The sequence below is a fragment of the Scyliorhinus torazame genome, chromosome 8, assembly GCF_047496885.1.
Source record: "Scyliorhinus torazame isolate Kashiwa2021f chromosome 8, sScyTor2.1, whole genome shotgun sequence".
NCBI lineage: Eukaryota > Metazoa > Chordata > Chondrichthyes > Carcharhiniformes > Scyliorhinidae > Scyliorhinus > Scyliorhinus torazame.
The window spans coordinates 54412279-54440103 of NC_092714.1; the positions used below are offsets into that span (position 1 = coordinate 54412279).

The window sequence follows — 27825 nt, forward strand, 5'->3', positions numbered from 1 at the left end:
TTTCCTCTGGGTGCTCTGGTTTCCTCCCACAGTCCAAAGATGTGCAGGTTAGGTGGATTGGCCATTTTAAATGGCACCTTGGTGTCGACGGATGTACAGGTTAGTTTCCGGGGATAGAGTGGGGGAGTGGGCCTAGGTAGGGTGCTCTTTCAGATGTTTGGTGCAGACTTGAAGGGATAAATGGCCTCCTTCTTCACTGTACTAATTCTATGGTTCTATGCCATGGTTCCAGGAAATCCATGCAGACACGGGGAGAATGTGCAAACCCCACACAGTCACCCAAGGTCCGAATTGTACACAGGTTACTGGTGTCGTGAGGCAACAGTGATAACCTGTGTGTCACTGTGTTAATTGCGTTTTTATGTTTCTGCCTTGTTTACGTCAATTATCTCATTCATTTATAATTATCTCATAATTAAATTTAGTGTTTTGACGTTTCAATAAGATATTTGTAGAAGCTTGTAAAGTTTAATGGAAAATATTTATTAACAAAAATAATTTTATAAGTACAAAACTTTGAAACCAGTTTACATTTAACTTAACATTTAACTTTATCAGCTGAACAATGACATAAAACTACCTCAACTATTACAAATTTCTTGCAATAAAAAGTTTTTCCTCACTTAAACACAAATGTCAACAAAATATATGTTCCACATAAACACAATGGTTCTGTCTATTTGTAAAGGGGAGGGAGGAGATGGGTGGGAAAAGGTGGGGAGGGAGGGTTTTGACACATCAATTGTTAATTTTATAAGCTCATTGTTCGAGAGCAGCAGCTACCAAGCGATCTCTAATAGCCCTTATATCACCTGGCGCCTGGGTTTGCACACCTGCACCAGGAGGTATGCCTGCATCAGGCTTCATATTACCCTCCTCCAATGGTCCATTCTGGTGGTAAGACATCTCCCGGGTGAATGCTCAGTCCATGTAGAATGGCAAAGTTGTGCAATGTACAAAACACTATAACAATCTTTGAGACTATCACTGGTGCACACTGTAACGTGCCCCTTGACCTGTCCAGATATTGAAAACGTGATTTCAAAACACCAATTGTCCTTTCCACTATCTGACGTGTTGCTACATGCGCACGGTTGTATCGTTCCTGTGATTCATTGTTGGTTCTTCGGAATGGTGTAATAAACCGTGTTCTCAATGGGTATCCCTTATCGCCCAGCAACCATCCTTTAATTCCTGGTGGTGCTGTCATGGACCGATGTAACATTGAGCTTTCAAGGAAAAATGAGTCAGGGGCACTTCCCCGGTTGTTTGCAGTTACAGTGAGGATGCTTATTTGTGTATCGCACACAATCATCACATTTAAAGAATGGAACCCCTTCATGTTGATGAATGAAACAGTGTAATTTCTTGGTGCCTTCAATGCAATATGTGTTTCATCGTCAGCTCTCATTAATTTTGGGAAAGCAGCAACCCTGTAGAATGCGATGGATCTCTCCTTCATCTTCACAGGGGTGTGTCAAATATAATAAGCTCTGAAGCCTTGAGATAAACTGCATTCATTACCTGGTGAATGCAGGTCCGAGCAGCATTCTGTGAAATGCTACATAGATCACCAATGCCATGTTGAAAGGACCTAGATGCAAATGAATTCAGCGCTGTCATGAGATTAATTTCCACTGTTAAGGCAGTGTGGCAGTTAGAGTTCAAGTTCAGGTCTTCCTTCAACATTTCACAAAGGTGTCCCATTGCTTACTTGCTGTGCACAATCTCCTGGCAAACATCCCCTCTCTGACATAATTTCATATGATGTCCTTTGCCTGTACACTCTTAGGTGTGAGTAATTGATTTGCTTCCTCGTCAGGCATAGATGATACCTGACTCTTCTGTCATTATCCCTACACATACGTTGATGCCTGAAAAGAAGTTCAAGGATTTTAAGAAGACAAGCTATAAGTGTGATGTCCCAGCGGAGGTTAAGTACGACTACAGATTGTGAGTCTTGACTGGATTCTACAATACCTGTCAGAGAGATAGTTCACATTAGCCTACAGGAGGCTTGCATATGTCAACTGAGGCATTAAACTTTGTTGAAGCATTTGAAGTAATCATTGAGGCTTGTAACGATGAACATACATCAGGGAGACTCTTAAACAACACAGCTTAAAATATATTGCAAAATACAAATGTACTTCAGTTCTGTATCAGCTGGGAGGACGGCATGCTAACATTAGTGTCCTTGAAGGAGTCAATAACACCATTAAAGACCATGATCATCTGAAACCAAGTCCGCTGGGCCGCCCATATGCTTAGGATGTCAGAGTCTTGACTGCCAAAGCAAATCTTCTTCACCCAGCTCAAGGAAGAATCCTGAATAAGAGGAGGGTAAAGGAAACTCTTCAAAGACACCTTGAAAGCTTACCTCAAGAAAAAGAACATTGACGTCAATGCCTGGGAGACCTTTGTTTAGAAGAGACCTACTTGGAGGAATCTCCTGATTGATGGGACACAATTCTTCATGAACACCCATAAGACCATAAGACATAGGAGCAGAAGTAAGGCCATTCGGCCCATCGAGTCCACTCCACCATTCAACCATGGCTGATTTCAACTCCATTTACCCGCTCTCTCCATAGCCCTTAATTCCTCGAGAAATCAAGAATTTATCAACTTCTGTCTTAAAGACACTCAACGTCCCGGCCTCCACCGCCCTCTGTGGCAATGAATTCCACAGACCCACCACTCTCTGGCTGAAGAAATGTCTCCTCATCTCTGTTCTAAAGTGACTCCCTTTTATTCTAAGGCTGTGCCCCCAGGTCCTAGTCTCCCCTGCTAATGGAAACAACTTCCCTACATCCACCCTATCTAAGCCATTCATTATCTTGTAAGTTTCTATTAGATCTCCCCTCAACCTCCTAAATGCCAATGAATATAATCCCAGGATCCTCAGATGTTCATCGTATGTTAGGCCTACCATTCCTGGGATCATCCGTGTGAATCTCCGTGCCAGTATGTCCTTCCTGAGGTGTGGGGCCCAAAATTGCTCACAGTATTCTAAATGGGGCCTAACTAATGCTTTAGAAAGCTTCAGAAGTACATCCCTGCTTTTATATTCCAAGCCTTTTGAGATGAATGACAACATTGCATTTGCTTTCTTAATTACGGACTCAACCTGCAAGTTTACCTTGAGAGAATCCTGGACTAGGACTCCCAAGTCCCTTTGCACTTCAGCATTATGAATTTTGTCACCGTTTAGAAAATAGTCCATGCCTCTATTTTTTTTCCAAAGTGCAAGACCTCGCACTTGCCCAAATTGAATTTCATCAGCCATTTCTTGGACCACTCTCCTAAACTGTCTAAATCTTTCTGCAGCCTCCCCACCTCCTCCATACTACCTGCCCCTCCACCTATCTTTGTATCATTGGCAAACTTAGCCAGAATGCCCCCAGTCCCGTCATCTAGATCGTTAATATATAAAGAGAACAGATGTGGCCCCAACACTGAACCCTGCGGGACACCACTCGTCACCGGTTGCCATTCCGAAAAAGAACCTTTTATCCCAACTCTCTGCCTTCTGCCTGACAGCCAATCGTCAATCCATGTTAGTACCTTGCCTCGAATACCATGGGCCCTTATTTTACTCAGCAGTCTCCCGTGAGGCACCTTATCAAAGGCCTTTTGGAAGTCAAGATAGATAACATCCATTGGCTCTCCTTGGTCTAACCTATTTGTTATCTCTTCAAAGAACTCTAACAGGTTTGTCAGGCACGACCTCCCCTTACTAAATCCATGCTGACTTGTCCTAATCCGACCCTGCACGACGGCAAGAGGTGGCCTGTGAACACCCGACGGCAAGAGGTGGCCTGGAAAAGGAGCCTGAGAAAGGAATACCCGTGACTTAGCATTCAAGGACCCATCCCACCACTTGGAAACTCTTGCTAAGTGAGTGGTTGAAGATGCAGCTCGAGGATCAGGCTCATCAGCCACGCAAGGACCAACAGAACTCATTACCAGTAACATGGAGTATCTTATGTGGACAATTATACTCGTTCGCGAGTGATCACCGCATTCTATCCATTATAGTTCCTTTAATGGAATAACATCCTCATGACAAACCAAAGTTAAAAAAATGTTTCTTTCACTTTCTGTGATTCCACACTCACTTCATACAATATATTTTTAAAAATAAATTTAGAGTATCCAATTATTGTTTTCCAATGAAGGGGCAATTTAGTGTGGCCAATCCACCTAACCTGCACATCTTTGGGTTGTGGGGGTGAAACCCACGCAAACACAGGGAGAATGTGCAAACTCCACACGGACAGTGACCCAGAGCCCCAATCAAACCTGGGACCTCGGCGCTGTGAGGCAGCAGTGCTAACCACTGTCCCACCGTGCTGCCCTGCAGTAAAATATCTTTTTAATGGAATTAGCAGCCTCATGACAAACCAAAGTGAAAAAATATATATCTTCCTTTCACTTTATTTGCATTTTAAACATATTTATAAACTCTAAACACTAATAATAAAAAATATTAACCGGCCAAAAAATGGCTCCTGATTTCTCCAGCCTCTACTTGATCATCCTAAACCGAGGAAAAAAACTTCAAAAGTGTAAAAAATTACCTGAATTTTTAATGCAGCAGGTCCAGCGCAGAGCATGAAATCGAGTCGGTAAAAAAAACGTACAGGGAGTTTGAACAGCGCATGCTTGCAGCGCGCTTCGCTGTGCGTCCACACTTCCGGGTCACCGTGCCCCGCACGTGCAGCGGACTAGCGACTTAAGTCCGGGATCACAGAGTAAGTTACTGCTCATTATCTAAATGGTGAGCGATTACAGAACTCTGGCATTCAGAAGGATCTGGGTGTTCTGGTGCATTAATCGCAAAAGGCTAGTATGCAGGTGCAGCAAGTAATTAGGAAAGATAATAGAATTATATTGTGAGGAGAATTGATGACAAAAGTAAGGAGGTTATGTTTCAGTTGTTCAGGGTATGTGTATGAGACCACATCTGTAGTATTGTGTACAGTATTGGGCTCCTTTTTTAAGGGAAGATGTAAATGCGTTGTAAGCAGTTCAGAGAGTTTACTAGACTAATACCTGGAATGGGCGGATTGTCTTTAGAGGTAAAGTTGGAGAGGTTAGGCTTCTATTCACTGGAGATCAGAAGAGTAAAAGGCGACTTGATTGAAATCTTTAAGATCCTGAGGGACCTTGACAGGGTGGATGTAGAGAGGGTGTTTCCTCTTGTGGGACAATCTAGAATTAGGAGTCACTGTTTAAAAAATAAGTGGTCGCTCACTACAGAGAGAGATGAGGACACGTTTTTCTCTCAGAGTGTTGTGAGTCTTTGGAACTTTCTTCTTCAAATGGGAGTGGAAGCAGAGTATTTTTGAATATTGAATATTTTAGAAGCAGAGCTAGATAGATTCTTGATGAAGAAGGGGATGAAAGATTATTGGGGGTAGACAGGAATGTGGGGTTGAGGTTACAATCAGATCAACCATGATCTTATAGATTGGTGGAGCAGGTTTGAATGGCTAAGGGATGTACTCCTGCCCCTAATTTGTATGAATATACGCATGTAAATAAAGATTGGATGAAGAGAGAGAGGTAAAAGAGAAAAAAAAAGGTAAAAATAAAATTTGTTTCATAAAATATCTTTGATGCGCAATCAATTACTCTCAAGACGAAGTGATCCATAACTGAAGGCTTTAATCTGCTAGAACTCTTCCCCAGCAGCTTCGATACAGAAAGTGAAGGCTGCTGGGACGGTACCGGTTCTTATACTCCGCCTCTCAGGGCGGAGCTATGTACATCAGCCAATGGTAGACTCCTGGGTCTAACCAATGGTCATCCACCTCTCAGGTACCGCAATACCTGGTATTACCACAATCTTCAACTACAATTAAAAAGTGAATGAATCTTACTCCACACTTTTTCAATGTCAGGAAAGTTGTTTGGCAGTTATTAAGACTTATCATTGCATTAAAAAAAGTACTGAGACTGGAATGGACAAGCCTGAACCTTTACAGACAGATTTAGCCCTTTCTCTGAGGTAATGGCTGCAATTTCACACAATTGGTTCATTTAAATAATGAATCAGATGGGAATATGTTACTTTTGGGAAGCTTTTGGAGGAGCAGGGACTATTGAACAACCTATGTTACGACACCTTGGGCAAGTGCGCATTCAATTCCAGCCCCACTTGTTCTGTAGTCACAACACCAGTGAATTAACCAATAATTCTTCTAAAAATACCCAAAGTCTTTGGCCCTTGGCTGTCCAATAATTACAGTCACCAGGTGTGTAAGTTTAAACACAATTACTGTTTATTTATAACAAGAATTATAATGAACTATGCAGCAAATAAAACTGGTTAACTATTAACTAATTGCTAACACACCACTTTAACTTGCCTCCCACCCTCTATATACACACACACAAGACAGATGAACACAGAGGGGTGGAAAGGGTTAAAAATAAATAGCAAAAGGAAAATATTTTCTTCAGATGATGGGTTTTAGCACACCTTCCTTCACAGCAAGCTTGCAAATTAAAGTCTGTCTGCAGGGGAGGCAGTGGCATAGTGGCATTATCACTGGACTAGTAATGCAGAGACCCAGGGTAATGCTCTGGGGTCCTGAGATTGAATCCCACCTTGGTAGATGGTGGAATTTGAATTCAATAAAAATCTGGAATTAAAAGTCTAATGATGACCATGAAACCATTGCTGATTGTCTTAAAAACCCATCTGGGAAGGAAATCTGCTGCCCTTACCTGGTCTGCCCTACATGTGACACCAGACCCACGTAGCGATGCGGTTGACTCTTAACTGCCCCTCCACTGGAATGGCCGAGCAAGCCACTCAGTTCAAAGGAAATTAGGAATGGGCAGCAAATGCTGGCCCAGACAACGACAATCAGATCCCAAGAACGAATAATAAAAAGGTCTGAATCGTCTTCTCTAAAGGTTCATTCAGCCAGGTTCTCTGCGACGTTAGAAGTACAGCAGTCACAGTCTTTTCGGAGAGAGTCGCAAGTTCCGGTCTTTGTTTGCAGCCTGTAATAATAATAATAATAATAATAATAATAATAATAATCGCTTATTGTCACAAGTAGGCTTCAATGAAGTTACTGTGAAAAGCCCCTGGTCGACACTGTACTGGTGTTCCTGTAGATAGATTCATTCAGGTACTCTGTAGGTTCAGAAATATAGCACCCACAGGCTTCTGAAGAGAAACTCAGAGGAAAGAGAGTACGATCTCCTCTCCAACTGCCAGGAATCAAACTGAAACTCCTTGGGACTCTGAAAAGCTTTCTACTGGGATAGGATCCAATCACCACCCACTACCAGGCAGAGTAAGGCCCTTTGGGCCCATTCATTGCCCATCAGCCAATCAATCAAACGGAGTCCCACCCCATCTCTCTCTCTTTGGGGCCAACAAGTCTGAGGCCTCCTGGTCAAACCAGCAGGAACTAGCATGCTCTCCGGTAAAGTCTGAATTCTGCTGCCTGCCTTTAAGATACATGTCCATTAATTCTGCTTGACTTACATGTCGATTAATCATCCTTGGATCAAAAATCAAAATGGCAAAATAAAGGAAAGGGGAAACAAGGGAATAAACAGGAAGGATCCTCACAACTTTCATATTTTGTATGGATGTACAACCACCAAATGTTGCGGCACCACTTTCCCATCAATAACGGTGAGTGTTGTTCACCATTATTTTAACAACAAAATCTGGCCCAATGGATTTTCAGTGAAGTATACATTTCATGCATGAAATTTGCTAAAGCATAGATAGGTTCATATATAATATATCATGGCCATTTTAAAATGTTTTAGATTTGTTTTAATATCATGACTATTGTGGCAGTTCTGAGAATAGTAAAGTTATATTGTATTACAGTTTGTTTTATCAGAATATTGGAACATGACTTGGCAATTCAGCCCCTCATGCCTGTTCTGTCACCTTATTTTTTTTATCAACCCCACATCCAGCCTCCCCTGCTGGCGCTGGCCCATGAAGGGCCCACCCTCCAAAAACCCTGCCATCAAAACAAAAGAACAAAGAACAAAAAACACTTCAAAGAGAAAGATTTCCAGAGAAGAAACAAAGAAACACTCACACAAACTCCTCCAAAGTTCAATGTCCTCATTCTCCTGCCAGTCCATTGTCCCTTATGAACTCCATTGCCTCCTCTGGCTTGCCAAAATAGTACTCACGCTTCTGGAAAATCACCCATAGGCGGGCCGGGTACAACATTCCGAACTTCACCCCCTTCTTGACCCGGTTAAACCCGGCCTCCTCTTCGCCAGTTCTGTGCCCACATCTTGGTACACCCGCAGTTTGTTCCCTTCCCAGGTGCACTTCCTCATCTGTCTCGCCCAGCATAGGATCTTCTCCTTATCCCGAAAGCCGTGCAACCGCACCACCATCGCCCATGGCGGCTCGCCCGCTTGCGACCTCCACATCAGCACCCTGTACACTCAGTCAACCTCCAGGGGCCGGTCAAAGGCTCCCTCAACCATCAATTGCTCCAACATTTTGGCCACATACCTGCTGGCATCCACACCTTCGATGTCTTCGAGCAGCTCCACGATCCTTAGATTTTGTCTTCTGGAGCGATTCTCCAGGTCATCCACCTTCATCTTCAGCCTCTTCTGGGTCTCCTGCATAACCCCCACATCAGCCACCAACAAGGCTAGCTGCTCCTCGTGCTCCCCCACTGTCTCCTCCGCTTTCTGGATCGCCCAGCCGTGGGACTCCAGCCTCTGCTCCACTCTCTCGAGCCCTGCTTTGATTGGTTCCACCACTTTGGCCAGGTGTTTCAGGGCCTCCTTCCTCTGCTGGCTGAACTTTGCGTTCAAAAACTCCACTAGCTGCTCCAGTGACCACTGGGCGGGCAGAACAGACCCCTTGTCCTCCACCATCTTATCCTGCAGCACACCATGAAGACTCTCCTGTTCCAGCAGCTCCTTTCTTCTCGACCTCTCCTAGTTTGTGGATCCATCCACCAGCTACACCAGAGAAGTAACACCTTCTACAGGTATTCCTGCAACTCCCGCCATCAAAAAATTCACTTTTCGGACAGGGAAAAGACTACAAAATACGGCCTTGAGCGGGAACGACCAAACGTGCGACCGCTCACTCCATGGCCGCCACCGGAAGTCTGTCATCTTATTAAACCATAGCTGTTCTGTGCTTACTATGTACATGTGCTTTTTCCTAATCCCTTGATGCCTAAGAGAAATTCATCGATTTCAATCATGAAAATTTCAATTAATCCAGTACTACACCATTTTATGGACGAGACCTCTTAAAGTTCCACCACCCTCTGTTTGAGAAAGTGCATCTTCCTTTCATTCCTTACTGCCCTTGGTATAATTTTATGATTATACTGCCTTGTTCGTGACTCTCTTGCCAGAGGAAATAGTTTCTCTGTATTCATCGTATTGAATCCGTTTATAATTGTGAACAACCCAATCAGATCATTCCTCATCCCTTTAACTTAATGGAATACAAGCCAAGTCATCAACTTGTCCCCATAATCCAACCCTCACAGACTCAATACCATTCTGGTGACTATATGTTGCTATCTCTCTGAGGCCAATATATCTTTCCTGAAGTGTAAAACTGAATACTCCAGATGGGGTCTGACCAAAGCTCTGTACCACTGAAACATCAGTTCCTCATTCTTGTCTTCCAACCCCCTTGAAAAAAAGGCCAACATTCCATTTATTCTATTTAATTGCACAGACTGGGTCTCTTTTCACATGGAAAAAGACTGAGGGGGTGACTTAATGAAGGTGTTTAAAATTATGAAAGGTTTTGACAGGTTGGACATAAAGAGAATATTTTCTCTTGTGGGGAAGAGTATAACTGGAGACCATCAATATAAGAAGGGCAGCATGGTAGCACAGTGGGTAGCACTGTTGCTTCACAGCTACTGGGTCCCAGGTTCGATTCCCGGCTTGGGTCACTGCCTGTGTGGAGTCTGCACGTCCTCCCAGTGTTTGCGTGGGTTTTCTCCAGGTGCTCCGGTTTCCTTCCACAAGTCCCGAAAGACATGCCGTTAGGTAATTTGGACATTCTGAATTCTCCCTCTATGTAACCGTAAAGGCGCCGGAATGTGACGACTGGGGGATTTTCACAGTAACTTCATTGCAGAGTTAATGCAAGCCTACTTGTGACAATAAAGATTATTAAAATAAAAAATAGTTACCAGGAAATCCAATAGGGAATTCAGAATAAACTTCTTTGTCCACTGTCTGGTGTTAATATGGACCTAGCTACCACAGGAGCAGACGCAAATAGTATAGATAAAGAGCATATGAGGGGGAAGGGAATCGAAGATTATGATGGCAGATTTAGCTAAGGAAAGAAAGAAGGAGGCTTGAGTGGAGCATAAATACTTGCATGAACTGTTTGGGCAGAATGGCCTGGTTTGTGCCCAATATAATAATAATAATTAATAATTGCTTATTGTCACAAGTAGGCTTCAATGAAGTTACTGTGAGAAGCCCCTACATGGAAATATCCCATGTAAATTGAAACAGAAAATGATGGATAGACTCAGTAGGTCTGGCAGCACCTGTGGAGAAAGAAAAAGAGTTAACATTTCTCATATGGACTCGAAACGTTAACTCTGTTTCTGTCCCCATAGGTGCTGCCAGACCTGTTGAGTTTATCCAGCATTTTCTGTTTTTATTTTGGATTTCAGCATCCGCAGTATTTTGCTTTTATCCAATGTAAATTACATTTTGTACCCAAGTCCAGCCTTCAGTGTGCATGGACAGCTAAGTCTCTTTGCCCCTTCACAGTTCCTAGACTCTTGCCATTAAGAAAACAGCTAAACGTGTGTTTCCTGGATCACATCCCACCTCACATTTCCTTACAGTAAACTCTTCACTTAGTATGCGTACGTCCAATTTCAATGTCCTTCTCTCATCTATACAATCAACAATGCTTTTATCTTAATGTAATCTCAAACTTGAATAAATAACACTTTATTCTTGAAACTTAGTCATTAATAAATATGAAAAAAGGCAGAGGCCCCAGTTCAGATCCAGTTGTTGGACTCTGCTAATCAGGCAATTGTTATGATTTCCGTAGAGATGGAATACTTTTAAAAATAAGTTTGAACTTACAATTAATAGTTGAAAGAATGGCACATCAAGATTTCACATTTTCAGGTGTTTATTGCAACAAACACCTAAAAATATGATTACCTAAATACTATCTTTATGTGCAACATATATTTTAAACCACAGAAAGGAACCTGCCAGTTTTATATTTATCATACATCACAGCATCCACAGAATTACATTCCTTAGAGAAAACAGTCTCAAGTTGCTCCCAGCTTCCAAAGGATTTGCATCTCCCTGTTTTTCCAAGTTGTTAGTTCGACTGATCACCTTCAGGGACTTCCTTTAGTTTTCAGAGCATTCCCTAAATCCAGTACTAGAAGTAAAGCCTGTCTCAATCATCCTTCTCCTCTAGCCATACCAGTATGGGTCTCCCGGAAATCTTAGACAGTGATGGGATGTATCTCTTCGACTGGAGACTGTCTCCCTCTTGCATCTGGATATGGTAAATCACAAAGCCAAGTAGTCTCTTCTTTCTGCTGACCAAACAAAATTGCTGTCTGTGATAATTATTGATTTGTAGGGAAGCCAGTAGCCTGATCTCAAAAATGGCTTCCACTATCCTGTTCCCCATGGCAACATGAAATACATTAGCCTCCTAGCCAGGTAGAATTACTGATTAGCTATTCTTGATCCCCAACTCTCTTTTTTCTTCAAAATAATGGGCAGTTTATAGAACGACTGTTTACAGTCTGATACTTTGAACAACTTTCTGGGACTTTGGGAGATCTAACCATTGTGAACCCAGGGTCTGCTGTCATTGTCTCCAATCGTGAATGTCTCACACTTTTGCCCTCTTTTGGTGAAAGTCTGGGTCTCTCTTTGAGGGGCCAGTTGTCAAGAAGACCGCAGAACTGGTCACAAGATCCCCTCCATTGTATTTTAGTTTAAAAACACAGTTCCAAAACAACTAATTTATAAATCTCAAAATTGTAACGTTTTATTTTTATGCCCTCTGTTTCCTACCTCCCAACTAATTAGAAAACCTATGTCACAAAGTTACCTTCAATTCCATGCAAATTCATTTTTAATAATAATCTCTTTTGAGGACCCTTAGCAAATGCCTTTTGAAAGTTAATATAGATAACATCCACAGATTCTCTGCTATCCACAATGTCAAAGGCCTCATCAAAACATTTAACTAAATTAGTCAGACATGACCTACCTTTCACAGATCCATGTCGAATGTCTTTGACCAGTTTCCATTGGTTCAAGATAGTTAGGTTATTTTTATCAGCAGACAGCTCTGCAGTTCGTTAAGTTATCTGCGAGAGAAAATTACAGATGTCAGTAAAATTATGAATAAAAATGTTTTTTATTTTATCAACTACTATAAAATTCAAGTCTAACAGTTCTCTATGAAGTGATGACGTAGGAAAATATTTAACATCTAATAATAAGTATTGCTGTTATAGTTTTTTATGCATATGTTTACATTTTTGGGTGATTGTACAGTAAATTTACATTGATAAAAATGAGATTTCACAACTATACACTATCTTTATTAGGTAAACTTGATAAAACTGATCTAGTTAAAACAAACAATGTATTTTATATTAAATTTTACTTCCATACTGAAACTTTTTACTCCATTTTACATTGTTAGTGGTATAGGGAACAGCATTATAAAGTTTGCAGATGATACAAAATTTGATGAAATTGGATGTCATGATGAGAATAGTTAAAGTCTTCAGGATGACATTGACAGAATGGTGAAATGGGCAGAAGCATGGCAGATGGAGTCCTTGTAGGTAATTTAATAAAGTGGTTAAAAATTATATTGGTTTCTTGAGTTTATGGATAGAATAGAACGTAAAGGCAAACAGATTGTGCTTCAACATCATAAATCAGTGGTTTAGCTTCAGCTGGAGTATTCTGAACACTTCTGGGCACCACACTTCAGGAATGATGTAAAAATCTTAGAAAAGGATAGAGAATATTTACCAGGACATTACCAGTGAAGAGGGACTTCAGTTATGAGAGCAGGTTTGAAAGTTAGGACTCTTCTCCTTGGAATAGAGAAAGTTAAGAGTTCATCTAATACAGGTTTTCATGATGATGAGCAATTTTGATAGATAGATTTGAGACAAAAATTCTCTCCTGCGAAAGAATAACTAGGGTGTATACATTCAAAATCAGTTGCAAGAACTCCAGAGGGCAGATGAAGAGATTTTTCTCATTCAAGAGTTGTCAGGATCTAGACTAATCTACCCGAAGTTAGATGGAGCTGATTCCATTAATCCATTTGGAAGGGGATTGGACGGGAACTTGAAGCTGTGGAAGTTATAGGGTTTCAGACAAAAACTGGCGTCTTGAACAAAGTACGACTCCTCCTTCAAAGATCCAACAGAGGCATGGCTGGCTGAATGGCCTCCTTATACACTGTTAGTTTCTAGAATTCATAGAGATTGGCCACAATATGTGGCACGAACATGGGAATTATTCCCAAACAAATATGCTTGCTTGCTTTTCTTCTGTACATTGTTAATAGAGAACGCAGGAACATATTTTGATAGTTATTTTGTAAGTTTACTTCAATCAGGTTGGATATAAATATTGCAAATTATTTAAAGGATTTTAAAATTTTTAAAAAACATATATCACAATCTTATCCTGGAAGGAACTGCGTGTGTTTTATTATGTTGTGACAAAAAATATTCATGATTCTTTCTCTTCAAAGTAAGTTTTCCTGACTTTTTAATGAAAAAATGTTCCTTTAAATACCATTAAACTTCCTCACTGTATTGCCACAATCTCTTATTGATATGACTGAAGTGTACTTGGTCTTCTCATTGACATTGCGTTGATAATAAATACTGATTTCTTTGACTGAGCATTGGAAGCACTCACCTGGTCTAAAATCTATCAATATTAAACAACTTTGTATGGCTATAGCCAGCATTAGTTTCCTAATTCTAGTGCCAACATGGAGAAAATATCTTGGACAATTCTACCTGGTAAAATGTCTTCAATTACACTTAATGGGAGCATTGTAAAGATACTTCAGGCCTACCTTGCCACAAGCTTGACAGAACACACTCAAAATTTACAGCATATGTTAGTTTCTCCTTGGGATAAATGGGGCTCAACAGTTCCAGTGTTGTAATATTTTCTCTTTGGCTGCTGTCTCCTGGTATTATAATGATGTCATTAAACGCAATACACCTTTTTTTAAGCTCTTGCAAACATAATGTATGTCTCGAACATGTTTTAGAATGCTATTACTTTCTATGTGATTTCGAGCAGCCTGATCTTTTCTCACACACAGCATGCAACACATCCGATGATTACTTTAGCAGCACCAAACGTTGTTACTTTTCCTCCCCTGCACGGTTTTGGGAGATCGTTCTTTGTCTGGGATGTATTGGTTTTTCAGAGATCTAGTTGCATACTGGATGTTGCATCTGTTGCAAATGTCCCAATGGTTTCTCTGTGGCTTGCTCCCTTCCCGTGCTAAGCTCCCTGTAGTTAAACCGCATGCAATATGCCCGCTGACGAGTTCCTATTCCAGTCGCTAGGTCTGTTTCCCTCCATCGCTCTCACATTTTACAGAAATCTTATTAAACCCTGTACGTTGTTGGGGAAGAGGGGAGGGAGGGGAGGAAGAGAGAAGGAGGCGAACAATGTACCTCTGGACTGGCTGTTTCTCTTTCAACCCTCCCTTTCCTTTTCTGCCGCTGTAGTTCGTATTTAAAGCAAAGTAAAAACAACGAGTTCTTGTAACAAGTCAGTCCTTTCTGCATGCCCGTGTGTGACACCAACACAGGGGCTGGGGGGTATGAAGAGATGCAGGCTTGGTGTATGTGCGCACACGTTGATATAGAGATGTTTTTATAAGCGAGAGAAGGTTAGTTAAACAGTGTATGTTTCTCCCAGTTGTTACAGTCTGTCTCTTTGGTCGCTCTCGGCTCTTGCTCGGGCCTGGCAACCAATGAGGGTCCCTGTTGTAGTGGCAGCTTCTCGCCCTCGTCCAAACAGCCGGAGAGAGAGAGGGAGTGTGTGAGTGAGTGAGTGAGTGTGAGAGAGAGAGAGGGCCAGCAGCAGCAACTTCTCCTTCAACCCTGCTGACTGACTGTCACTCGCAAGACAACAACCAGCAACAGAACAAGCAGCGACTTTTTAAACATACAACTTCTCTCACCCGACGCCACCCCGAGCCGGGGGTGGGTAGGTGTGGAGGGGGGGAAGGAGAGAGAGAGAGAGCACTCATTAAAGAGAGAGAGAAGCAGGCAGACACAGTGAGAGAGGCTTTAAAAGGGCCGCCGGACGGACGGGACCCTCTTCCCCCCCCCCCCCGGCACCAGGTGTGTACCAGAACCACCATTCCGCACCGACTCGAAACTTTTCATTGATTTAGAAAAAAATCTCTGGCTTTGGAAAAAAATACTAATCATTCTGTGGCGTGTGTGTGTGACCCAAGTAGGCCAGAGAGAGAGAGAGAGCAGAGCTAGGCCAGTGTTATAACAGGGAGAGACTAGTAGGCAAGTGAGAATAATGAAAGGAAAACTGTTGGCAGAGGGGGAAGAGAGAGAGGATTGTGTCTCAGTCAGGGCAAAGTGGGATTTGTGCTGACATAAACCCTGCTTTTGGCCACGGGTGAGTGCCGGGGAGGGGTGGAGGAAGGGGGTTAAATGCCGGGATTACAGGCGGCGAGCTGTCTCCCGTGCTGGACAATAATGTGATGTTGTCAATAACTTAAGAGGGAGGGAGAGCGGCCTAGTCCTTTTAAACCCCGCTCTCTCCCTCCCTCCCGGTAATGGTGGAGTGGGGGGAATCGGCTCGGGGGCTCAAGAACGGGCTTTTTGCTTTCGGTTTTCTGTCATGAAAAAACAAAACAAGAAAATAATGGAGGCCGGGGGGGGGGGGGGGGGGGTGACTGGATCAGAGGGAGATCCGTGTGTAACGGCGAAAGGATCAGCTGGTTCCTTCAGTACAGGAAAGTGCCTCAGTGAGAGAGAGAGGAAAAACCCCGATTAACATCTAGAAATCTGCAGCCGGCTCTGCCTGCCGTTTTTGCAAGAGTTTCGGCCCGCACCGCCGCGAGGGGAGTGAGGGTTAAACCTGATGGATGAATAAGGTAGAGAGACCCAGCATCGCGCCGTGTAGTCTCCGTACCTGCTTTTCCCTGCCCTGCTCCCTCTTTTCCCGATCAAACCCCCACCGCCGCCTCACACGGGGGACTTGCTGTTTAATCGTGCGGTGGTGCTGTGATACCTCAGCTCGAAACGCACGGCTGTTTATTTGTTATTATCGCTTAAAACGAGTGCACCCCCCCCCTCCCTCTCCCAGGAAGCATAATTCTGGTGGTGACTGGGACCCCCCCTCCTCCCTCCTCCCTCGATTGCTGAGGGGAGGTGGGAAGCTGAAACCATTCCATGTCCTGCAAACGACACGTTGGAAGCGACTCACTCCAGACCAGGGCAACCTTTTCCTCTTTATTGTGTCGTCGTCCCCCCCCCCTTTTTTTTTTTGTTTTAAAACAAATTAGTGTGCAGACAGAAACCAGAGTGGCAGACCACTGGATGGCCTGATGGTGATAATCCACCAGAGAGATCTCTACCCTTGGTAACTAAAGAGGGAGTTTGGGTGAAGCAGGATGGAGTGAGTAACCAGCACTGAAATGGCAGCTCGTTGTTTTTTGTTGTTTGGTGGGGGTGGCGTGAGGGGGTAGTTTTATTTAATCCTCCCTCCTCCTCCCCTCTCTCCCTCTCTTTCTGTACGAGTGAGGGCTTCTTTTTTGCACTTGGTTTCCCCGAAGCAAGATGGACTCTCTCTCTCTCGCTGTGTCTTGTCAGCCTTAGATCGACATTTTGCACTGCGATGCAAACTTGAGCTTGGCCTACTTTTACACTGCAAATAGTGTGAGGGGATTGAAGGAAAACTCAACAACGTTTCTGAACGGCGATCGCCTTTAAGTCGTAACTTCGGTCACTGTACTTTTTTTGTTGCATTTGGGTTCTGTCGAGTTGCCTGTATCAAAGAGATTTCTCTCTCTCTCTTACCCCCCCCCCCCCCCCCCCTGTGTGTGTTGTTGCAAGTAGTCCTTTTCCGGAACACCCCGTGTTTTGACGTGTGGGTTGAATGTACCTGTGTTGCTATCTCACAAAGTGATTGATTTTTTACACTTTCTAATCATTCTCGGCACCGAAAACTAAAATGACAGTATATTCTACTATTTTAATACGTAAGGCGTAGTGTACGTCCCATGTGCCGAGTATGTATAGCACTGCCGTGTGGAGCTGACAGGTCCTGTAACTACTGGCTGGGGCGAGTGAGCCAATAGCTAGTGCAAGATTTAAAGTCGATCTGCAGCAAAATTGGTCGCACTTCGACTTACTAACATAAGTGCAAATAATATTGTCCACCCATTTGTGATATTTGTGACTTCCACCGTGATTCTTTTTAGTTCACAGTTTTAATTCATATTTCTGTTGAATGCAGGTGTGATACTGGAATGTAGATGAGTATGTCAGAAGTCCCAGGGTATACTGTTTGTTTTCAAAACTTCAGTTCTTCGAATGGAATAATAGGCGGAAGATCAAGGAAGTGAGGAGTTCTTGTTGGAAAAAAAAGTAAGGCAAAGGAATCAAATAAACTATTTTGCAATTGGCTTCTCAACCGAAAATGACTGTTTATAAAGTGATTTAATTTCACAATTGATGAAAATAATCTAACCCACAAGTGATAATTTGTGTGTAATTTGTTAGTGGTCTTCCTCAGGAGGGGCATGAACTTCAGCCATTCGCCATTAGTCACAAAAATTGCCAATGAGAACAGTGGTTGGGCAGATTTGAAGTTTATAATTGAAGTGTTAATGTACTTTGTTAGATAAGATGTAAACTATACCTTATTCCTAAGACCGTTTGCGATACCTTTTAGCATGCAATTGTGTATTCCAGATATTGCAATGACTTTAGGATGACAGTGGTATTTTAAAATAGAACGTCCAAGGTTCGATCGGTCACTGTCCATGTGGAGTTTGCACATTCTCCCCATGTTTGCGTAGGTTTCACCCCCATAAGCAAAGATGTGCAGGCTAGGTGGATTGGCCATGCTAAATTGCCTCTGAATTGGAAAAAATGAATTGGGTACTCTAAATTTATTTTTAAAAAGTAAAAAACAAATTCAAATGCATGTTAGTTAAAAGTGATAGTGTGTACTAATATATGCCATTTTATGAAAACATTGCTCCTGATTCTGCTCTCAAAGATATCACAACTTCCAACTATTAGTTTTGAATATCTTGAATGAATTAAAACATCTGCATGTTTTGAAAATTTTAAACCGCATTCTATACTCAAAGTACTGTTATTAGTATTTACTAGCAGTTATATTACTGGCATCTGGGATCAATGCAATGCATCGACTTGCTATCATTTAATATCACTTTGTCTAGCATTTACGTTTTGAATAGTATCTGCAGTTCTTCTCACCTTATTAGAAAAAGGATATGGAGGCACTGGAGAAGGTGTAGAAAATTGTTACCAAATTTGTGTGGGTATACGTAGCAGAAAAGAATTGATGGGCTTGCATCTCTTTTCTCTTGAAGCGTGAGGAGTGAACTAACTGAGGTCTTTAAAATTATAAAAGGTTTTGATTGATTGGATACAGAGAGTATGCTTCCACTTGTGGAGAAAGGAGTAACTGGAGGCGATCAATATAAGGCATTCACCAAAAATCCAAGGTGGAATTGAGAATAAATTTCGTTCACCCAAAGAGTGATGAGAAAATGAAACTCGCTATCACCGGGGAGTGGTTTAAGCAAATAGTTGAGATGCATTTATGAGTAAGAAGGACAAGTCTATGAATGAGAAAGTTAAAATTGTCTATTTAAATGAGGAAAGATGGGCGGAGACTCCTGTGGATCATGAACACTGTCATGGACAGGTGGGGCTGAATGGCCTCTTTCTGTGCCGTTTGTTCCATATAATCCTATTATTTATTTGAAGAATCCATAATTTAGGTTTTCTGGTAATGTTACTTTTTATTCTAAGTACTTATTCCAAGTTATAGGTACATTATGCTATGTTCCTGTTGCACCACTCAGCCTTCTCAACTCTGTGAAAATGTCAATGCTGCCAGAATCTCTGTGAACCACTGTGGCTACAAGAAAAGGTTGTGTTACAGTGTTTTAACTGCAACATGGTTCACCTTAAGTATTCCTGAATAATTTTTCTATTGGCTAAAGAGTGGTCAATCATGCTGGCCCAGTGTTAATAATTGAAGGCATTTTAATGGTTGTAGTAGTGGTGCCAACCTGTAAAAACCTACACATGCTGATGGTCTTAATGAACAAGTTCATTTTGAGAAGGTGGATTCCACACTGAATTGCCTAGCTAGCTGATAGTAACATTTAAAGGTGTAAGTGGCATTTATGTCAAATTGTGAAAAACTGTTGTAGGGAGGGAGAGAAAAACTGGCAACTATCCGAGTAATTTCCAAAACTGGCAACTGAAAAGGGAGCTAGGGAAAAGGAATTTGATTGAGGTATTTGTACCTTAGCGTATGAATGCACAATTGCAGAATCTATCCTTAAGGAGGGGGACCCTAGTGAAAGTGAAAATCACTGGGTAATCGTGTTGATATCAGTGGCACTTGCTTTTTTGTGTTGTTCTGATATGTATGCCGTGAGGCCTATGTCATAGGAAAACGGTAAATCTTATTCCCCTGAGGAATGCATGGTTACGACTTTCTACAAGTTTGTCAAACATTGAATGACTCAAAATTCAGTTGCATTGTTTTTATTAATTTTCATAAGGCTTTCAACCTAATGTTTTGTACAGCCCTGCTCAAAGAGGCGAAAGGGACCACGTGTCCAAATTTTGGACTTTATCTGGGGTTATGTAGCCCAGCTCCAAGATCTATATAAGGGCATCAATATGCTTTTAAGGTAAGATTACACATTGTCGCACATCCTCTTGAGGTGGTCTTCACAGATAATGTTAGGTCCAATTGAAAGAGAATGGTCTTGAAGTGCCCAGTCTTGACATTTCTTTTCACAAGTCTCATTTTGGTGAACCTCCTTGTTTGCTATTGAGCAGCAAGATATTGTTGTGAATGCTGCCATATGTGTAGTATTATGGCTTTGCACAGAACAAGAAGGGGTTCTGAAGATATTGATTGGAAGATATAAGAGGCTTTGTCCCAATTATTGATCCAAATTAGTATCTGATGTTTCTGTGAAAGACCAAAGGATACAGGTGTCTTGTCTTTCTTTGATAATATGAACTAAGCTTCTGTCTTATGTAACATGTTTTCAAATAGTTCTTCTTGACATCAGCTCCTAGTTGTGAAAGATGCAGGACCAATGTGGATTAGTGGCAAAAGGGAAAAACATAGGAGGTAAAAGTGGCTCTGTCTTAAACCGAATTGTTGGCTTATGACAGGCATTTTCCTTTCCTAAAGTATCTAACATGAAGGCTTGGTTAAGCAATTCGTATTAAGTATGGCTGGTATGAGATGTTGGATTTGTAAGTTTAAACATTGGAATGGTTAGCACATTGAGAGTTACTCTGCATTGTCCATGAGAGTTATTCTGCATTGTGTAGAGAGAGTTACTCTGCATTGCCCATTGAGCTATAGACAGATGTTCATTGTATAAATGATAAAATAAAAGAATCGGGATTCAGGATCGGTTGCTGGATGAGGTTATCTGGAAGATGAGCCTACAGTTGTATATCATTGGTCCAGGTTTCAGTGCCTACTTACATTATGTTGCAGATAAGTTAGAAATTGCTGCTGAAGCTTTACTCAAATTAGTGGAAATTACATTTGTTGAGGTATGATGTGTATCCATACTGTGATCAATTGCCAGTATGCTCATCCACTTTGTGGTGAGTTTTAATGCTCACTGTGGTGCTTGCAATGAGTTTCGGGAATCTGCTCTCTTTTGAGTAATGGCACAACCAAAATCTATAAGAACCAACCATGACTTCTATCCTTGGGTAGTTTAGAGCAAGGGCATGGGTTTTGTGTTGTTGTTGAGTTTTACTCCAAAGTCATGCCTGGCAATGGGAGATTGGGATGAAGTTGATTTTCTGTCATCCAAAACTTAGTTGAGGTTCAACTGTTATACTCCAAGAAGCTATATTAATGATTGACCAGCCAACCTAGCTTGTTGATAGGATCTGTCCTGCCACTTGCTCATTTGGCTTGAAATACAAGAATACACAGACAGGAATTGACTGTTTAGCCCCTTCGAGCCGCTTCCCCCATTCAATGAGATCATGGCTAATCTCTGACCTAAATTCAACTTTGCTTCACATCGCTTAATACATATGGTTAACAAAGATCTATCGGGCTCCGATTTAAAGTGATCAATTTATGTCGCATCGATTTCAGTTTGACTTGAGTTCCAAACTTTTACCACCTGCACTAAAATAACCCTGCAAACATCTGCCCTGTGTGTGAAGATTATTACTGTGTTAGTGCAAGGTGCAGTTTCAGTAGCTTTACCTTGAGCAGAACTTGTAGCCACATTTGCTGACACTTCACTGTAGTACTGAAGAAGTGCTGCATTATCAGTGTCTGTCTTTCTGAAGAGATGCCAAACTGAGGCACCCAATGTACTCTTGTGTGGAAAAGATGAAGTTTTGAAGTTGACTAAGGGATTGTTCCTCAGTGTCCTGGCCAATTTCTGACACTCAACCAATGTATCTAAAACAGATTATCTGGTCATTATCACGTTGTTTGTAGAACCTTGCTGTGTGAAAATTGACTGCCACGTTTCCTGCATTATAACAGTGATGAAGTTCAAAAGTACTTCATTGGGCCTAAAGAGCTTTGGGTACTCGTGAAAGGCACTATATAAATGCAAGTCTTCCCTTTGAACCTGCATTGCACACCCTTTAGTAACCTGAATTTCTAATTATTTCTTAGTAGGCTAATTTCAGCAATTGTAGGTGTGGTGATGTACTTCGACATGTGTCTGACCATCAGTAGACCAAAAAAAGTAGAATCATCTTAAATATATTGAAGTAACACCCTTGTTGTCACACTGCATTCATTCTCACTTTTTGTAAGATGGCAAATTGAAAGCAGCAGTAATGGGAATCCACGTTCTTATACACTGAAGTGCGCCGGTAATTCAAGATGGTTACTGGTAATTTAAATAAAATAAGCTTTCCCCAAAAGGTTCAGCTGGTGAAGCAGCTGAGCTTTGAAAACTGTTGTCGGCAGTCCCTCAATTCCGGGGTGAGGTCTACCCGGAGTCACAAGTTGGGTCTTCATGTGACTGAATAGGCCCATTCTCAGTCCACAGATCATTGGGCACCTGGGGCAGGATGTCCCATGAGGTAGTGGAATCTCCAACGCAGGATTTGCTTTCCTCTCCTTCCCTGCCGCTATGCTACTTCATCATTAAGATGTTGTGACTCAAATAGTGATGTAGTTTGATGGACAAGTTGACGCCATTTTGAACAATTGGCAGCAAGTTCTTCCCACTTATTAACATCAGGTCTGCTGTGCTTTAAGTTAGATTGATTTTGATGCCTTTTCTTTGCCCTCCCCTGGAACACTGGCCATTTGAGAGTTGATAAAACAGGACCTGGCAGTGGAGATGCTTTTCAGCAATATAAACTGTCCAGTCCATCAAAATTGGTTTTGCAGGAATTTTACATGGACGGTTTTGAAGCTGTCTTTAAAATGGAAACAAGCATTTGCTCAACAGCCCTCCCATTGAATCTCAAGGATCCAGCGGAGGCATTACTGAGAAAATATGCTCTTGTGTGTCATTGACGCATGGTCCAGGTCTCACTGGAGTACAAAAGTGTGATGATAACATCTGCTCTGTACACTAGGACCTTTGTTGACTTGCGGAGATCTTTGCAAACACTTGCGTACATTGCAGAAAGCTGATCTAGTGCAGCCAATCAGTGTTGGATCTACGCGTCAGTGGTGGCCATCTGATTGCCACGGTATTAGAAGTGCTCAATATATTCCACTAGATATGGGTTGGTATGAGTTTTGTTTTGGCAACATTCAAGGACAGGCCAAGTTTCTTGTTTGCAGAGTTGAAGATATTAGGAGTGGCTTGGAAATCTGGTGTAGAGTGGCAATGACACTGCAGTCAGCTGCAAACTGTAGATCATGTATCTGTATGGTGGTCACTTTAGTTTTGAGATGGGGGCGACTGAGCTTCAAAGAATTTTCCATCAAAGGGGTATTTAGTACTGACATGAGAGCAGTTGAGGTGAATAGCCACTGGCAGGTAGATTGTAAATAACATGAGGGCTATCAGAAATTCTTTGTTTGACCCTGATCTGAATTTTGAGCGTGTCTGTTTCAGATCCCCCAGTCAAGACAGTTATGTAACATCATCATTAAGCAGTTGTAGGATTATGATGATGTTTCTTGGACATCCAAATCTTTGGAATACAATCAATAGAGCACCTAACGGTATTTGCAACATTTTTCTTGGATTTGTCTGGCACCCAAGACAATGTTGAAGTTTATCTGGAAGGTGTTGAACCATACTGTATCTCTGGGAGAATGTTCCCAGCCAAAGGATGTCAGCTATTCAGGAGAACATATGTCCGGAATTTTCCTGTTCTGGAAAAGGAGGAAATACCTTGATAGTTTCCATAGGATGATCTATTTCCCTTCCTGAAGGAAGTTAATATTGCATTTGTAAATGGGGAAAAGTTATTTTTCCTCCAGTCCACAGGATGAGTGCATGGAGTGTGATGAGACAAAGCTTTGAAGAGCTCAGTTGGAATGCGGTGGAGGCCCCAGGCTTTGTTGTTTTTCATCTGTTTGATTGCTTGTTAAGCTCTCCTACTGCTGATGGTTCACCCATGGATTCTACCACAAGGGCACCTGGGAATAGCCTGGAGAATATTAACTGCAGTGTGAATTCACAGTTGAGGAATTGTTGAAAATGTTCTTTCCAATGTTGATGGTCAGCATTGTCATCCTTTAAGAAGAGAAACACCATCTGGCAAGCAAAGGGAATTTTGTCCATTTGACCGTAGCCTGTCAAAAAAGCTTTACACATCATAATGGTCAGCATATTGTTGGATCTTTTGAGCTTTCTCTTCTAACCACGTGTTCTTTATATTTTAGATTTGTCTTTGGGTATCAGTCTTGAGCTGTTGGAATGCTGCCTTCTTGACTTGGTGACTTTGGGTGTTCTGCCAGGCAATGAAGGCTGCTCATTTTTGTAGTAGGGGGGTCACATATTTCAGCATCATTTCTATCGAACCAGTCCTGGTGATGACAATGCTCAAACCCAGTGGTCTGATCATGGAGTTTAGTACAAATGACTTTATTTCATCTCCCTGTTCTGGAATTCTTCCTCTTGGACCTTTTTGGCTTTGCAATACCTTGGTTCTAGGTGGATCTTCATCACCGATCAAACCAGTTTTTATGATCAGTCGAGTAGGCATAAGCCCCCAACATGATCAAGCAATGTAGATATCACTTAGATCTTGTACTCAAACAATTACATAACCCAGGAGTTTTGCCAGTGTTTTGACCTAGATTGCCTCCATGTGGTTTTATATTTGTGCTTCTGGGCACTCTTTCTCCCCCTCCCCTCCCTCCCCTATCCCACCCCTATTTGGGGTGAGCAGAGGGTATTCTGAACAGGACTGCTCAGTTACTGATGCTGTAGCCCAAAGGTACCTCTGTCTCAACACAAATGTCCAATGACCTTCCATGCATTTGTTGCCTGTATGCAAATTCTTTATTGGGGACTCCCAGGTTCATGGCCCTGAACCTGTTGCAAATTCCCCATCACCACAGGACTTGGCAAATTTACCCTGGTGGAGACCTGATTTCTACTGTGGGAGGAAATCGGTTTATTAGTATTTAATATATTTATAATATTTTCAAATATTGACAAATGGAATTTAACCCTGTAAAGTGTGAGGTGATGCATTTTGGGAGGAGTAATAATGCAAGGGCGCACACAATGAACGATAGGACTCTAGGAAGTACTGAGGACCAGAGGGCTTATGCCCAAACATCTTAAAAGGCAACAGGATCTGTAAATAAAATGGTTAAGAAGGCATATGGGTTACTTTCCTTTATTAGCTGAGGCATTAACTATAAGAATAGGGAGGTTATGATGGAGCTTATAAAATGCTCATCAGGCCACAGCTAGAGTACTGTGTGCAGTTCTGGTCGGCACACTACAGGAAGGTTGTGATTGCATTAGAAAGGATGCAGAGGAGATTCACCAGGATGTTGCCTGGGCTGGAGCTTTTCAGCTATGAAGGAAAGCTGGATAGGCTGGGGTTGTTCTTCAAGCAGAGAAGGCTGAAGGGGGACCTGATTGAGGTGTACAAATTTGTGAGGGACATAGGGTAGATATCAAGAAACCTTCACCCTGAGTAGAGGGGTCAATACTCGGGGGGGGGGGGGGGGGGCATTGATTTAAGGTAAGGAACATAAGATTTAGAGGGGATTTGAGGAAAAATGTTTTCACCTGGAGGGTGATTGGAATCTGGAACTCACTGCCTGAAAGAGTGGGAGAGGTAGGAACCCGCACACCATTAAGAAAAATTTAGGTGAGCATTTGAAACACCATAGCATGCAAGGTTATGTACCAAGTACTGGAAAATGGTATTAGATAGATCGGTGTTTGATGGCTGGCACATACGCGATGGGCCGAATGGCCTCTTTCTGTGCTGTAAAACTATGACTCTATATTTAACCTGTGCAGAATATAGGGCAGCATGGGGAATGTATTTATTGCAGCATGCAAGTTGCATGCATTAGTTTATATAGGTTAGGAAAGTTTAAATATGCTCTTAATATGTACATGATTTGCATCAATGTGGGTATCTTAGTGGAGCCTGGAGTAATTTCCTTGTTACATCACAAGGCCAGGTATGTTCTGGAGTTTTCTATTGTTCTAAAACTGATAATGCTAAATGAGGTTTCCATTACATTGTGATTTTGAAGTTTGTGAAAACAGCAAATTAACCTGATCCAGCAATTCTGGACCTAACACTTCAGTTATGCCAGTTTTTATGTGAACTGATTTTCAGAAGAAATAAGTATGTATTGGTGATTTGAACTGCCCAGAAGTGTGCACTTGGTATAAACAAATCTGCAGTACTAGTTTAACTGGTATTTACATGGTTCATTAAACTAATGTAGTTTCTGACCAATTCTTTTGCATTGCATTGTATAACAGAAACCTCTTTTGTCAATGAAGGACCATACTACATGAAGTAGTCCAGTCAGCCACTCGAACCCTGTTTTGCCATTCAGTTAGATCATGGATAGATCTCAACCTCATTTACCAGCCTTTGATCTTATTGCTTGATACTAAAACGTCTATCATCTCTGCCTCAAATTTCAGTTGACCCAGCTACCACGGCTTTTTAGGGGAGGGAATTTCACATTTCCGATACCTTTTACCATGGAAATAAATGCTTCCAGATTTCACTCTAAATTGTTAATGTTCTAATTTTAATATTGTAGAATCATAGAGTTAAAGCACAAGGAGGCCGTTCCCGCCATCGTGTCTGTGCTGGCTTACTGAAAGCCATCTCAGTTAGTCCCACTCCCACTCAAAAGGGCCTTTTCTCCATAGCCCTACATCATTTCCTCTTCAGATAGCAATTCATTTCCCTTTTGAAAGCCACCATTGAATCTGACTGTACCATCCTCTCATACAATGCATCCCAGGTCACTTGTTGCAGAAGAAAAAAGTAGCTTTTCTTTGTGTCGCCATTGGCCCCTTTGCCAGTTGCTTTAAATTAGTGCCAAAGGGCAGCACGGTGGCACAATGGATCTCATGGTTCGATCCCGGCTCTGGGTCACTGCCCGTGTGGAGTTTGTACATTCTTCCCGTGTTTGCGTGGGTTTCAGCCCCAATACCCAAAGATGTGCAGGGTAGGTAGATTGGCCACACTAAATTGCCCCTTAATTGGAAGAAAAAAAGTAATTGGACACTCTAAATTTAGATTTAAATAAAAACTAGTGCCCTCTGGTCTCGATCCACCTGTCAGTGGAAACAGTTTCTCTCCACCTACACTCGAGATCCTTCATGATTTTGAACTCCTTTATTAAATCTCTTCACAACCCAGCTTCTCCATTCTATCCACATAACTGAAGTCCCTCATCTGTGGAACCATTCTCGTAAATCTTTTGTGTACCCTTTCTAAAGCCTTCACATCCGTCCAAAACATGGTGCCCAGAATTGGACACAGTCCTCCACTTGAGCCGGAATCAATGATTTATAAAGCTTCAGCATAACCTCCTTACCTTTGTACTCTATTCCTCTATTTATAAAGTCCAGGATTGCATGGGTCCTTTTAGCCACTTTCTCAACCTGTCCTGCAAGCTTCAACGGTTTATGCACAGAAACCTCCAGATCTTGCCTTACAAGTCTTATTGAATTCTTTGAGGAGGTGACCAAGCATGTGGATGAAGGTAAAGCAGTGGATGTAGTGTACATGGATTTTAGTAAGGCATTTGATAAGGTTCCCCATGGTAGGCTTATGCAGAAAGTAAGGAGGCATGGGATAGTAAGAAATTTGGCCAGTTGGATAACGAACTGGCTAACCGATAGAAGTCAGAGAGTGGTGGTGGATGGCAAATATTCAGCCTGGATCCCAGTTACCAGTGGCGTACCGCAGGGATCAGTTCTGGGTCCTCTGCTGTTTGTGATTTTCATTAATGACTTGGATGAGGGAGTTGAAGGGTGGATCAGTAAATTTGCAGACAATACGAAGATTGGTGGAGTTGTGGATAGTGAGGAGG

General features: G+C 42.0%; 1 protein-coding gene and 1 long non-coding RNA gene across 14 annotated transcripts in view; one reads left to right on the forward strand and one right to left on the reverse strand.

Moving 5' to 3' along the window:
- Positions 1–520: 520 nt before the first annotated feature.
- Positions 521–14892, reverse strand: LOC140427848 (uncharacterized). 4 transcript variants are annotated; one of them, XR_011948649.1, is made up of 4 exons: positions 14739–14892; positions 12275–12374; positions 6739–7020; positions 521–1874 (listed from the first exon to the last, which is right to left on the reverse strand). It is a non-coding gene; the product is annotated as an uncharacterized lncRNA (long non-coding RNA). The 4 variants fall into 4 exon arrangements; XR_011948650.1 differs by having other exon boundaries at positions 521–1980; XR_011948648.1 differs by lacking the exon at positions 521–1874 and having other exon boundaries at positions 5657–7020.
- bbx (BBX high mobility group box domain containing) overlaps positions 14800–27825 on the forward strand; it is a 282578-nt gene continuing 269552 nt past the window's right edge. For 5 of the 10 annotated variants that reach the window (XM_072513627.1, XM_072513626.1, XM_072513619.1 and 2 more), the window contains exons 1-2: positions 16438–16710; positions 17551–17681. The gene's annotated coding sequence lies outside the window, so the exon portion shown is untranslated. Of the gene's footprint in view, positions 14957–15150; positions 15414–15594; positions 15706–16044; positions 16187–16437; positions 16711–16882; positions 17037–17550; positions 17682–27825 lie in introns of those variants that run through there. The other 5 variants (XM_072513622.1, XM_072513620.1, XM_072513624.1 and 2 more) reach the window with 5 other exon arrangements.